Here is a 9,278-nt window from a genome sequence, read left to right as displayed (position 1 = left end):
CGAGCTGGCCTTGTCATGAACAATGGTGTTCTTCATCATCCAGCACAGGAGGGGAAAACCCCTTAGCAGCCAAGGTGTTAAGTAGCTTAACACTGCCTTGTAAAGGAGGCAAAGCCGCTAGTGCCACCACAACACTGAAAAGTGGCATTGTGGTGGCAATAGGGGCTTACAAATATTCCCCTACGTTCCATCCGTTCTTTTTCAGGTCTTCAGCTTGTAACAATCCACCTCTTGTATTTTGAATTATCCCCGTCAGGAAAAGGAATTTGTGTGCAGAATATTTGTGTACTCTGGATCAAGTAGTGTCGCACAAGTGATGTCATTTTGCAGCCTTTGTTACAAGGCAAGAGAAAGATTAAACTCCCATTCAAGGCATGCTCTTGTGGGATTTCGTTCTGACCTGCCAGTGCTAACCTTTCAGACACCTTCTTTAGCTGGTCCTGTAGTAAATGCAACAACAGGATAGCTTCACCCATCGTACTTTCTTCCTTGCTAACTCCCCTTGTGAAAACCTAAAAAGGAGTAGCATCTGTCACAGGTATTTGACTAGGCTCCATTGTCTGCATCCATGGTCAGAGCGTTTCCAATTGCATCCCATTTTTTTGAATGACATAGTTATTGATCAGTCTATACTGCTCAAACAGATGTTGCAACATGTAATAGAACGGGTTCCTAAAGGTTGCCACATCATCCATCAGGGCTTTAACTGGTACTCTATTAGCACCCTGAATAATCTGCAACTACTTTTGCGCTTTAAAAGAATGGATGAAATGAGTGCAGATTCCTCTGCAGTTAGTCAGTATGTTGCTGACTATGTCTTCTTTTTGAGAAATTCTTACACAACCATGTTGATGCAATGTGCCAAACACAAGCCCTTGGAATAGCAACTGTCTGCCATGGCCTTGACTATGTTACTGCAATTGTCCATAGAAAGCAAATCAAATTCTAAGACCTCTGGGCCGTAGTCATTCAGATAGCTTGCTGTTGAATTCATCCAAGATGTTTGCAGCTGTATGTGATTTCTCCATGACGAACATGGCTACTGTAGCATGCTACCTTAGGCTCCTAAAATGTTTTTCAGGGCCAAGAGTAAATAGCTTTTGATTTACCACAGCAAAAGAGAGCCAGTGTGCAGTGATGCACATGTAATCAGTCATCTGACATTTGGCCCACATGTCTGTCATCAGGTGGACAGTGTGAACAATACTTTCTACTTTTTGCTCTACAGGCACCCCAAGGCGCGTTGGTCTCTCTAGATCGGTAAGGAGAGGGGTGCCTGTAGAGCAATCCATGTGGGTTTCGACCAGCTGCTGGATTGTGGCACGTTTTAGTGCTGGTACATTTTCACATTTGGAAGGTATGTACCTTTTGGAATTGAACTGCTTGCCTCTTTATATTCAGAAATCGACTGGAGACTTGGGGCGACTCACAGGAGGGGTTGTTCCTGCATTTTAATCCAATCCTTTTGGCTGGTAGGAGACACCTTGGCCACGTAAGGGTAAATATGAGAACTCTTGTGCATTTTTCTATGCAGTTGGTGTGTCTTCTTAAAATCGTTTTTTATGGGCAGTTTGTAAAGACGCTATATGTTTGTGTTTTTTTGACAGTCATGATGAATGGTGTGCCCAGCATTGATGCAGTGGCAAGAAAATTACTGCCCTGAAGAAATTGCCTAAATTATACAAGGCAATGAAACATGTTGGCTTGTGGCTTGTGGTTATATAATTAATAACCATACCTTGCTTTTTAAACAGATAGGCTGCACGAAGAAAAAGAATAAAAGTTATAAATACGTGCAGTTCCTATCTCCTTTTGTATTACACCCCCTGTATGTTGTTTATTTTGCATCCTATTTTCAAGTGCATTTATTTGCACTTACACATCTACTTTATTTGGACACATTTCTTTAAAGCTTGATGACTGCCGATGATCAGAACAGGACTACTCTGGTGAGTACCGACCAGGTTGCCCGATGGTGTAAAGCCCGTGAGGGGTCATCTCGCTTTTCCACACTTTTTTCACAGTAGCTACACATTGTTGTATGTTGTCCATTGATCACAACTGTCGTATATGGGATGGAGGCCTTTTAAAATTGGCGTGTTAACGGAGTACTCTCTACCCCAATTGTCCTTAATGAAGGGGAGATACTTGTAAAAGTTTGCAACACAAAGTACATTTGTCGAGAAAAAATATATTAAAAACTGCCTATGTGGACCAGGTCATTGTTGTTTGTATGGTCTACTGGACTCTGCCAGAGTCCACTCCATGTCCCAATGATCCTCATCATCAGAAGTGGTGCTTGGAGAAGATGGTGGAGAAGTACCCTTAATTTTCCTTGCTTGAGATCTGGTAGACACTCATTCTAAAAGAAGAGGTTCTTGCTTGACAGTAAGCTCACACTCTTGTTCTGCTCTAATCTACTATTGCTGACTGTAGCTGCTGTCCACTTTGCTGTGTTTCCTAGAATGATTGAGTACTACTTTGTGAAAGGGACAAATCAAACTTAGTATCACTGCTCATGGGCATTGCTATGATTGCAGTGACTGCCTCACTGACAGAGATGGTCTTGTGCCTAGGTTGGGGCGGGCCTGTTGATGCGGTGGTGAGGCTCCCAGGTTCCTCCATGGAGGCCGATCTGGCAGGCACACGGTTCCCGAAAAAGGTTGTGGTTGGCAAGACACTAGTGGAAAGCTGCTTCTTCTCACTGACCACTTTTTTAGGAGCAACTTTCTTTTGGCAACCTTAAAGCTCTCAGTTGTAAGTGGCAGTAAGCTGCACGATCGGAAGAGATTGGAAAAATGACGTCACTGTACAGGCCTTCTATTTGGCATTACTGCGGGTGATGTCTCTTCTTCTCTTGTGCACCTAAAAGCAAACAAATCAATCAAAACATTTAGTGAAACATTTCATTGTTAAAGTTTGAATTAGAACAGACTAAAGCAATAATAGTGAGGTTGATTACTTAGGTAATAATAAATCAACCACTTTAAAGACAACCCACACCACCATACCATAAAATTGAATTGCCAATCAGGTTACCACATCATAAATATATAGCTCTTTGCTTTATGTCCACCTATTCTAAAGGAGACAATGGAATAATAATCTTTAAAAAGAAATGAAGGTTAAAGTGTGCCTATGGCAGGCAATGTGGTCAAACCAGAAATTGAATAATAAAAAACTAAAAAAAATAATGATACTAATGTGTCTGCAGTGCACCGCAGCCAGGGTGTCCAGGAGGAAATGGAATTATACTTAAATAAAACTGAATTCTGTTATGCGGCTGTGCACCTATGGTGGAAGGGTGGATGGATGGATAGATTTGGACAAAATGCGAACAAAAGGTAGAAATACATTTAAAAAAACAAAGATGCTCTAATTTTTATTTGAAAAAAATATATATATATATATATATATAAAAATAAACAAAAAAGTACAATTACAAAACAAAAATGAAAAAAATTAACATAAAGAATAAAAATTAAAAATAAATCAATAATTGCCAATGTTTGCATGGGACGATGAGAAGAAACCTATTGTGAGGCAAGGAGGTGCAAAAAAAATAAAAAATATCATGTCATATATAAGCATTTTCATCACAATGATATTCTTAATATACATATTGTGGAGAGGAGACATTATAAGTAACACGGCAACTCTCTCGTCTGACTCCAAAACCACTCTAGCCACTTGTTGACAAATAACCAAGGGAAAGTATAACAAGCTATATTTATTAGACATTCGAGCAGGCACAGGTCTGTACAACCTCTAGTGAGGGTGTACAGGAGTGACCTGACGTAAGGTATCGGCGGGCTACATCTATAGGGGTGAACAAACGGGAAGGTTACAATAAACTGATTGAAACCAGTCCGCTCCTGTTACATCAAACTAAACCATGTTTTACAAAAATCTGCAGATGCAGCAAGACATGTTCTTATCAGTACCAGACACTGCAGCATTGAAAAGGCCAGAGTGCTATCTAGACTAAGGCACAGCTGGGTTGTTTCACGAGTCACATGTTTTACAAGAACTGTTAAGACATAACCTTCGGTTAGACAAGAACAGCAACCCAGTAAGCAACAAAACTCATGAAACAGATGTGCCCCACAGACATGGCATACAAATTGGAGGAGGAGCAAATGCTCAAATTAAATGTGGCCTTTAGTATGTTTTCTAACAATATAATACAATGATCCTCAAGCATATTATTAAATTGATATCACATCCAACTATGCAAGCCTATGGCAAAAGCACACTGGCTGGAGGTACAAAATGCCCACCAGCAACATGGTCAAACAACAACAACAATGAGCAGGGAGGCATGGGGAACAAGGAACACATGCAAGCTTATGGCAAAAACACACAGGCTGCCAGAAACATGGTCAATCAATAACAGCGAGCAAGGAGGTATGGGGAACGAAGGGCTCAGACAAGCCTATGGAAAGGAGACAGAGTCTGGATGCACAAAATGGCCACCAGGTACATGGCCAAACAACAACAATGAGCAAGGAGGCATGGGGAACAATGGACACATGTAAACCTAAGGAAAAAACATACTGGCTGGATACACAAAGTGTCTGCCAGCCATATGGTCAAACAACAACATTGAGCAAGGAGGCACGGGGAACAAAGAACACATGCAAGTATATGGCAAAAACATGCTGACTGGATTCACAAAATGGCTGCCAGTCACATAATCAAACAAAAACGGCAATCAAGAAGGCATGTGGAACAAAGTGAATACATTCAGGCCTATGTACGCAGACGCCCCATAATGTCCCATGTCCACATGGCATGTAGAAAAAAGACAAAGGGTGGCCTATGGCAAGGAAAATCACTGTCCAGACAAGGGAGGCATGGTAACACTAAAGAAAACAATGCCATTAATTTAGCAATGCCAAAAACTCAAATTAACTGAGCCATAAAGCACACATCCTCCCAAGGCATCAACTATTATCCCACATATACACTTTTTATATGCAACAAAAATGTGAAATTCAAACAACCCCACATTTGTATTGAATCCAATACCCTCCTAGCCCTAAATGATGTTTTAAAACACCATATGACATAGAAACACTTGTTTCATGCACTCATGACTAGTACTGGCCTGGACCTTCTGACTGGATGAGCCGTTGCCAGACTAGGCCACAAATTAAAATAAATAAATATTGCAAATGTAATAAACATGGAGAAAATGTAGTGAAATGTGCAATATTGATCCTGTACGAAGAAGCAAAAAATGATTGCAAAATATAACTAGGCCCTTACTGAAAGTGCAGGCCACCCACCACAAAAAAATTGAAAAATGGAATAAAAGTACAAATAAATACTGGTGCATGCCCTCTATTAAAAAAAAACCCTTATACAAGAGTTTTTGAACTTAGGAAATCTCAAATACAAAGTCCCTAAATCCAGTAGTATATATGCAGCAGACAAAGAGAGTGATCATCCCAGCTTCAAACTAAAAAACAAAAAGCCCAGGAGATGGAGAAAGCACTAGGAGGAGCCTGCAAGACATGAACAGGAAGTTGGAGTTCTGGGGAACTTCTTTCCTGTTAAAAAAAGTTAAAAGCAAGCTTCTCGAATATCTCTTTTGAGTAGATTTAGCTATTTTTTTCTCTTTTTTTAGAGTTTTATATAGCGCGAACTAGACCCGAAGATATCGGGTATCAGAGAGCTCTACATAGCACCTGTTTCGTTACATGAGAACACATTAGTTTTTGTAAGGCACGGGGTGTTTAAGTGATTTGCCCTGAATCACAGGATGTTGAGCGTTGTTGCCGAGACTCAAACCCGGTTTCCCAGCTTCGACGTGGACTGCTCTAGCCATAAGGCTACATCATCCCCCCAACTTCTCGAGCACAAAAGCTACTTGAGGTGTATTTGTGAGAGTCACTATATTGGCGCCTTCATGGTTGGAAGCCATGCGAGCGGACGCAAAATCTCATGTGTGCTTGCTAGCGGACCAAGATTATTGTTGCCCTCATGAGTGAGTGCTATAAACAAAAATCAAACGCAAAAATGGAAAAAGAAAATCTGCTTAAATCCTGAAGGGAAATCCAGGAACTACGCACCACTCTGCGATCCCGGACTTCGCAAATTCTGGAAACTCCATGAGTGGCACAGAGATTTCCAACTGGCTTGTTCTGCATTTCCCTTCTAGCTGTTTACAGTGTTTTTTGGTTTCTCCGAGGTCTTCTGTGTACCAGCTGGCCTGCTTGTTTGATCTACTGTGCTTGTTGGGTTTGATGGGTGCTTGGGAGTCCGCACAGTTCTTCATCCAGTTGCTGAATTCATGTCCCTGTTATGGTTATCTGTGATGCTAGGTTTATCTTTGTTTGCTGAGGACGCTGAACCAGTCTGCTTCTGTGAACTTAACTTTGGCTTAGACTGCTGGACCTGGGAGGAGTGATGACATGAGGTGTGTTGGTTTGGAAGTGGATGATGAAGTGGTCTGCACATATGAGATGAGTGGTGCAGTTGTATTTGGTGCTGTTGCTTGTAGTGAAGATGAGGTTCAGTGTGTGTCCTGCAATGTGCTTTGGTTCTGAGACAAGCCGAGTGAGTCAAATGTTGCCCAATCTTTCGAGGATTGCAGTGGAAAAAGAGGCAGTTTTAGTCTTCCAAGTGTAAGTTGAGATCACCGACTAGAATTGAGGCTCTAGCGTCTATGGCGAGCAAGAAGACGAAGTTGGTAAGGAGGTTGGTAAAAGTGGCACATGGTGTGGGTGGTCGATAGGCGAGGGTTCAGTTTAGTGTGATTTGCTGCTTGATGTGCAGGAGTTCCATGGATGGGGTGGCATTCCGTGTTCATGTTGTTGCATTTAAAAGTCTTGCTTGTAGATGATAGTGAGTCCTTCTCCTGGCTAAGGGAGGCAGTGTGTTGAGCAATCTTGTAGCCCGCTGGAATTTATGTGGTGATGTAAGAAGCCAATGAAGGGCTGAGCGAGGTCTTTGTTATTCAGACGATGTCGGCTGCATCGCTGCTCAGAAGGGCCCATATTTCGGGGGTGTGTTTATTTATTTGATTTTGTTTTATAGAGCGCAAACAAGATCCTGGAGGATATCAGAGCGCTATACAGTCAGTATATTTACTTATACAACAAATCAATGCAAATCAAAGCACATACACAAAACTTTTTGTAAAAAGCAAAATAGTAAGGTGCAACGCACAATCTATCTCGTTGAGTGAGACAAAATGAAGATATAATGCCTAGGTTGCTTAGATGGTTGTGGTATCCTCCGTTCTTTCATGGAACCTGGAACACTCGATGTGATGAGTGGTTCCATGGGAGATCGGTTGACTCAGGCTTGTGAAGACGTTACCTGTGGTGCTCCTGGCACTGAATAAATTTACAAAAGAATACTGTGAGTTGTGTCTCATCTATTAAGAGATTACTTCAATGGTCCTTTATCAAAGTCAGGTTGGGAGCGCATGTGCGGTTGGTCTCGAGATTTCAATAGACCTTACTCAGGTGAATTTGGCCCTGAGAATCGGTTTTACTTCCGTTTTGAAAGAAGCAGTGAAGGGGTTAAGTCTGGTTTCTGGGGGTAAGGCATTCCATATTCTGAGCGTCATCCCAGAGAAGGTTTGGTTATATGTTTTCGTAATGAATTTTTGTGAGTTCAGTTGTAGGTTTTCCGAACTTCTTGAGGATCTGATCCCACCAGAGATCATCAGTTTCTGTGCCAGATAGCTAGGTGCATTGTGATGCATGGCTTTGTGTGTCATACATGCTATTTTCAGATGAATTCTGGCTTCCAGAGGTAGCCAGTTCAAGGATTGTAGGTCCGGGGGGATATGGGAACTTCTTTTAGAACCAGTGATGAGTCTTGCTGCTGCATTGATTGAAGCTCTTAACTGGGCGGTTGATGCTTTGGGTAGGCCACAAAGAGAGAAAAATCTGCATTCCACTCTCGGTATAACAAGAGCTTGTACTGCCTGCTTGAAGTCATTGAGTGGTAGGAAGGGTTTCAGATTCCTCAGTGTGTTCATCTGGAAGTTTGCTCCCTTTGTAGCATTGCTGATGTGTTTTTTCATATTGAGGTTACTGTCAAGAGTTATTCCTAATGATTTTGCTGAGTCCCCAATGGTAGGTTTAACGTTGAATGCCGTAAAATGTTAAATACATTCTTGCATTTTGGGGACTTGGGTGGGTGGAGCTATTAGAAGGAATTCGGTTTTTAGGGCATTCAGTTTGAGATGATTTTCTGCCAGCCAAGTTTGGGTATTCATAAGCGTTGTATTAAGCAATTTGATGTCGTTTAAGGTGTGGATCTTAAGGTATATTTGTGTGTCATCGGCGTACATGTGATATCGCACGTTAATGCGTGTAGAATTTCGGTGAGTGGTTTCATGAAAAGATTGAACAATGAAGGGGATAGTGAGGACCCTTGCGGGACTCCCAAGGTTACTTGGACGGGCTTGGACAAGGAGTTATTGACTTTGAATTGTTGTGTCCCATTTTGGAGAAATGAGGTAAACCAGTATAGCACTGCCCCTGGTAAACCCATTCTATGTTCCATGAGGTCTACCACGTTCTCATGTTTAACCATATCAAAGGCTGAGGAGAGTTCTAGCAGGATGAGTAAGCAAGATCCATTTTGATCAAAGATTTGCAGCGCGTCGTCAATTATATGTGTCATGGCTGATTCAGTGCTATGACTTGCACGAAAACCTGATTGGTGTTTGTTAAGGACGTCAAAGTGATCAATATGCCTCTTTAGTTGTAGGTGAACACATTTTTCCAGAAGTTTGGCCAAGGTAGGAATATTGGAAATAGAACGATAGTTGTTTAGGTCCGTAGGGTTGGCCGTGGGCTTCTTTAGAATGGGTGATACCTGACCAACTTTGAGGGTGTCTGGGAAGCAACCTTGTTAAAGATAGCTGTTTATGATCTTGGACCAGAGAGTCAGAAGCAGTGGAGTTAGGTCTTTGACAGAAATTGCGGGGAGAGGGTCAGTGAAGTGATTGGCAGGGTTCAGGGCACTGAGTATTTTGCCAATGCTTTGTTCAGAATAGGTGGTAAAGGATGACCAGGCTGCGTCGTTTTCTAGGTTAGGCTTTGATGGGATTTGGCATGGCGCAATTGGAAATGCTGGGAGGTCTTTGCACGCGGTCTCGAATGCAAGGTTAGATCATTTAAGAGGTCCTTCTTGATGGTGTCAGTCTTCGAAGTGAAGAAGGCGGAAAATTCTACACAGTTTGGTTGCGGGCACGATATGTCTTGTGGACGTTGAGGTGCCTCATTAGATTGGGTTTTGATTAATTCAAA

The sequence above is a fragment of the Lissotriton vulgaris genome, chromosome 3_1 (assembly GCF_964263255.1).
Source record: "Lissotriton vulgaris chromosome 3_1, aLisVul1.2, whole genome shotgun sequence".
Lineage (NCBI taxonomy): Eukaryota > Metazoa > Chordata > Amphibia > Caudata > Salamandridae > Lissotriton > Lissotriton vulgaris.
This window is presented reverse-complemented; position numbering follows the sequence as displayed.